Raw genomic sequence first — 6,000 nt, 5'->3', positions numbered from 1 at the left:
CTCCTCCTCCTCCTCCTCCTCCTCCTCCTTCTCCTCCTCCTCCTTCTCCCTGGGGATTAACACAGCCTGGGCAAAGAGCCCTGAGGACCTGGCAGGGTGTGCTGTGTCCAGCACCCCCAGGAAAGGGTTTGGAATTGTCGCCATCCGCCGCAGTGGGTACAGTAGTGGCGGGACTAGGAAGGGTTAAAGTTTTGTCTGTGACACTGAAATTGAGGCCAGCTGTAGGTCATATTCATGTCCCAGTCACAGGAAAATGAACCTGTGAGACAGAACCTAATTATCTGCTAAACCAAAAGCCAGTCTCAGTTCAATAACTTACGACAGAGCTGGCAGCCAGATATAGCGTTGTCATGGTAACGCCGAAAAAAAAAATCCACTGCAGTAGAGAACAAGAAGGAAAAGAAGGAGACTGTAACCCTGAATATGCTGTAGCCATTTGATCTTGGACAAGTAGATATGTCTAAAGAGCCAGATTGCTACAACTGTCTATCCACTTTAATATCCTCTATAATTACTGAAATGAAAAATGCAATTACAGTGTGCTCTGAGCTAAAAACCAGGAATAACTGGCTAACTGGGAATTAATTTTAGAGGGAACAATATCGGTTTCTTTCCCCTCTCAACACACATGGACTGAGAAGTATGTGGGGGCTGGAGAGCAGAGACGCCTGCTTCCTGCTAGTCCAAAATCACCACACGCCAATCAAACCCTTGCTTTTCCCTATCACCTTCCCCTCCTCCCTCTTCCATCCACAATCCATTACAGACAAGGGAAAAGTTCAGTAGAGCAAAACACTAAAGATCTCGCTTTGTGGACTGCAATGTCTGAACTACGTGAAGTTAAAGGTGACATGAGTTTACAGCTCACAGAAAAACATCCTGAGCATGGCCCCTGACACGAGACACACAATAAGTCAGAGCAGTCCCTGGTGGAACCACGCTCCTGGGAGCCAGGGGGCAAGAGATCCTGTCCCCCCAGCATGCTCCTATTGGGAGCTGAGCACAACATACTCCAGCAGAGCTGGTGCTGGGTATGAAGGTTTTTCCAGCTGAGTCTTCCCAGGTAACAAAACAAAGGATATCATCCTTGGATTGCTCACCCAGCTGGTCGGGAACAAGGGCACAGAGCAGCCCCTTGGCTGTGGACCACCCCCACTCCGCCAGGCCCCTTGGCACAGCTGAAGAAAAGTTTACAACAAATCAGACACAAGTACACACCAAACACAAAATCAAATTGTGCTTTGAAATGTATATTAAAAAAAAAAAATAAAAAAAAAAAAAAAAAAATATATATATATATATATATATATATATGTGCACATATTGTTTACTGCTGTGAGGACCACAAAACCTATCTCTGCTTCTTTTGGTCAGAGATGCAGATTTGATGTCGGAAAGATCAGCAGTGATTCCATAAAAGAACATATATCTGTTCATGTGTATAAAAGACAGATTGTAAGTGAAACATCATGGTTAGAACAGTACAATTAAAGCAAATAAGCTATTTATTTGACACTCCTCTATCAGTGTTTCCAGCTTGCTGGAAAAGCTATCTGTGCTTCTCAGAGCAGCTTGCTGAACAGTGAGAATTCACTCCCAGATGCTGGAAACTGCATGGTTTCAGACTCTCACATAGGCATGCTATTCAGACTCAAAATGTTCTTGCCCTTACTAATTGCATAAGAGACTTCTGAAAAAAATTGCAGTATTTCAGGTGGTTAAGATAGCAAAATCATTTCCAACCTGAGAATGTGATCAGGAAATGTTATTGTCCTCATATTTTTACTTTGCACATGCATTCTTTCTTCTGACTGGGCAACTGAAGACCAGATTTGGCAATTCTTTTCCAGGAAAAAAAAGCTCTTATTCTAGTAATAATACTGGATAAAAATTACTCATTTAATTGTGGCACCTTCTGGAGAAGGTTATGTATCAGTCACCAATTCACAGTGCTGTGTATGTGTAACAAAAAAAAAAAAAAAGGAAATTTCATTCAACAGCATGCTATTGGCATTCTAGCTTTTAAAATAAAATATGCAAAAAACACCCCCAAACCAACCCAAACTCCACAAAAGTCTGCAGGCAACACATCATGTAGATCTTCATGTCTCTGTATAGTTTGACAGCAAGATCCTGATCTCATAAATACTTACCATTAGTACCCACTCCAATGAGTAGTTCTGTTGAGGTAGTAGAGGTGTCTGGTATCTACAGAGAAGTGGAGCATGACCTTTCTACACCTGCACAGTTTTTGTCAGCAGTAATGCAGATCAAAAGATGCCCATAGCAATATTTTCAATCAGCCAGCCTGGTGCTTGGCACGCATGAGGTCTCCTAAGGTCTGTGGGTCTAAACCTGATTATGGTGGTCATTAATTTTGCCTGATTTTCATCATGGAAAATATGAACCACCTCATGCTTTTCTTTCATTGATCTCTGTGTTTCTGAAATGTTAGCAACTTGCTTCTCTACCAGTCTGAGAATTGTGATTAGTCTTTTCAAATTATGTAAAGGATTTTTAGGAAAATATCTTCTGGAAATTGGCTTTAATACACTGGTTTTCAGCCTTCAAGAGATCTATGTAAACTGATAACTCATTTTTAAAAGAAATTTATCAAAAAGGGATCTGAATCTTTTCTACAAGGATCACTATCACAGGAAATTCAGAGGCATGCAAATAATGCAAAAGAAGAGAAAAACTATTGGGAAAAGGTTAAAAACCAGCATGGGGAACAGAAATACTGTCTCTGTTTAAAAAACTGAACTTAAAAAGACCCTGGCCACTCATGGTAAAAGCAAAAAGTCTTGATTTTGCTTCTGAAATGTGTTTTGTTTTTCACCTGAGCCTGCAGACATTCTGAGACAGCACTTCCAAAAAGAGTGGACTGCCCTTTCCCTGTCTCTTACATGGATCTGCTGAGGAGAGACAGGCTCATCCTGGGGATGAGGCAAAGGGGAGCCCCAGAGTGGGTCTGCAGAACCCCTGAGCAGCAGAGCTGCCTCTGCTCACTGTGAGTCTGACAGGGCCACTTTTAGGGCGGGAGATTTTTTGGGAAAGAAGCACCCACCCTCACCTGTGATGCTGGCAGCACATTTATCACTACCAAATCCCAGGACTGTACACTTTAAGCTGCTCGTTGTAGCTATGAAAGGGGTTAGCTGGAGTACTGATATGTTTACACAGCTGAAACCCAAACGTGTGCCTCAGTTGGTGTTCTGACATTTGTTGAAAACAGACCAAAAAGAGACCAATTAATGAAAAATGAGAGCACAATTTTGTAATGGCAGAAGCATTACAGACAGCTATTGGTTAAAAAGTCTACTCTTTAGCACCAACATTAAAAAAGAAATAAAGAAGAAATTAAAGAAAGAGAAATCATGACCTGACCATTTTGGCAGTAACTGGGGTCAAATGCTGTCTTGTGTCCCCATATGAAACTGCAGCTTTCATAAATTTGAGCTACACCAAGTATCCACTGACATATTTTATTAATCCATGTTTTTATCCAGCCTCCTGAAAATATAAACTCAGAAAATCAAAGCTGGTGGTAATAGTCACAACTGAGTATTTCAAGGCAGCATTTTAATTTTCTGAACAAAATATGTAGTTTGTGAAGTTCTTGAGAGTACAGTGGAACGGGACAGGTACCACAGGACTTGATTTCATATGTATTTGAGTGTCTGTTGCCTTTTGTGATGACTTGAAGCATCTGAGACATTAGTGTGAGGCTGGCAGATATGTCACACTGTTCCAGTGGACTTGTCATCTTTGGGTGTAACACCAGTAGGATGCCCTAAGACAAATGGCAAGTGTAACTTTACATTTTCTAAACATTTCTAATGAGTTATGGTTCCTCCAAAGTCCCAAGCACTAAATTTTAGTCAGGCCTGAAAGAAATACCAAATAACCACATGAATCCATTTTGATTTGTCCCATCAGCTGGGTTGTAGTATGCCCTCATATACTGGCATTATACTGCAGAGTAGCTGTACTTGATCTAATTCCCCATAAAATCAGCACTTAGTATGAGATGCTAAATTTTGTTCTAGAAATGAGAAATCAATCACTGTATTAAAAAGTCAGGATTGTGAATTACTTCAGGTAGAGTCTTTGGTAAATCATACAATTTACAAATTGTGATGCTATACTTAAAAAAATTATGTATAGTTGACATGAATCATCCAATAAAGCTGCTATATTAAAAGCTAAAATATCTGTTTAAACTAAGCAGTTAATATTTAAACTCATGTTCCATTAAAAATATACCAGAATAGTTTTGCATCATGTTAAATGATACACAGTGAGGTCACTTGATTTGACTCTATTTTTGTTGCAGTTTTTAGATCCTGAGCAAAGCAGCTAAATATTATACTTCTTTTGTTGAATCTAAACAGAACTTTTCAGTCTTGGAATATAGACAGTTTGAGCTCTTTTTTCCAGAGCTAGCATTCTACTTTGGTGCAGGATTCAATGTAAACTTCTCATCTTGTCCTTGAAACCCCTGACTAGGAGGGTGTGATGTTCTGACAAGGGAAATGCCTTCCAGGGTTCATTACACTGTCCCCCACGCAATTTGGGGATAAGTTAAGCACAGAAGGATCCAGCTCATAGTATGAAGTTTTTGAGAGTGGAAATAATTTAAGTAAGTGTCTTGTAAGGATGGTGGCCACTCTCCAAAATGTTTAAATTTGCTGGTGACACCTTAGCAACTGATCCAAAGGCTCCCCTTGACTTTAACAAGGCCAAAGCATTCCTTTATGGAAACAACAAGGCTGCAAGATGCCTCTGTCTTCCAGGACATGCTTTATAGAGATAAAAACAGTCATGAGAACATCACAGTGCCAAATGTCAGAGCTCTGATTTAATCCACCTTTAAGTCTCTCCTTGTGCAGAACAATGTGTGGCTGGAGAAGTTTGCCAATAAGCTACACATATCAGAAAAGAACACTGGCCTCAGGTAAAGTCTGTACTAGGACTGAACATTAGAAATTGTCCCTGACAAGAAAACAGTGACAAATTAAGTGAGCATAATGATACAGGTTACACAGAGGCATTGCACCTTGGAAATCCATGCAAACCACTTACACATGGCTCCAACATTTTCTCAGTCTTCTGTGGATGCAAATGAATCTGCAGAACATGGGGATATTTGTAATCAAGGAAAGATACCATTGTTATCACACCAAAAGGGGTCAGAAAATTAAAGCACAACACATGCACAAAAGAAAAGAAAAATTCTGCCTAGGGTGCCTAAATAGGTTGGTACCAGCTATTAGTCACTGCATTGAATTCCACAGGAGACAGAAAAAAAAAAAACAAACCCACAACAGAGAAGTATCACTTTACTTGTCCTGATCTTATCCTTTTCCTTGGGCATGTCCTAGTGGCTATTGTCAGAGAAAAAGGATTCTGGGCTAGATGCTAGCAGTTTGCTAGATTGTTAGCATTTCTCTCCACACCAGATATGTTTCACTGCTCTTTAAGATGTGCTGTGACAAAGCCCATGGACAGTGTCTAGACACAGCACATAGCTAAGGCCTTTGAAAGTCATTTGATGCACTGGGTCTCTGTTATTTATGCATGGTTTTAATGAACTTCTTACAGGTTTTCCAGGAGTACTGTGCAGCAGGCAAGATACACACAAAGAGAGAAAAATCCTTACCTTTGATTTCACACCTGTTGCTATAGACACCGCAATGTGTTTCACTCTATCCTGTTTAAGGGGCTTAAACATGGAATGGCCATCAGATATTTTTAATCCTCTGTATGCTAAGGATGCTTTTCCTTTCTCAGTTTCACACAGGAATGCATCTGTTGGCAAATTTAGGCACAGCTTACTCACTGGCTTAGATTCTCACACATGCATTACCTTACGCCACCTTCCTTTTTATAACCGGTGTCCTCTAGATGGTTTTGTTTTGCCAAGTGAGAAACTAAAATTTTGCAGAGCATGGCAGCTCCCTGTGAAACTATTGGAAAGAACATTTCAGGCTCAGTTTT

Source organism: Serinus canaria, chromosome 1 (genome assembly GCF_022539315.1).
Source record: "Serinus canaria isolate serCan28SL12 chromosome 1, serCan2020, whole genome shotgun sequence".
Taxonomy (NCBI): Eukaryota; Metazoa; Chordata; class Aves; order Passeriformes; family Fringillidae; genus Serinus; species Serinus canaria.
The sequence above is the reverse complement of the archived record's forward strand: the minus strand, read 5'-3'. Positions refer to the sequence as shown.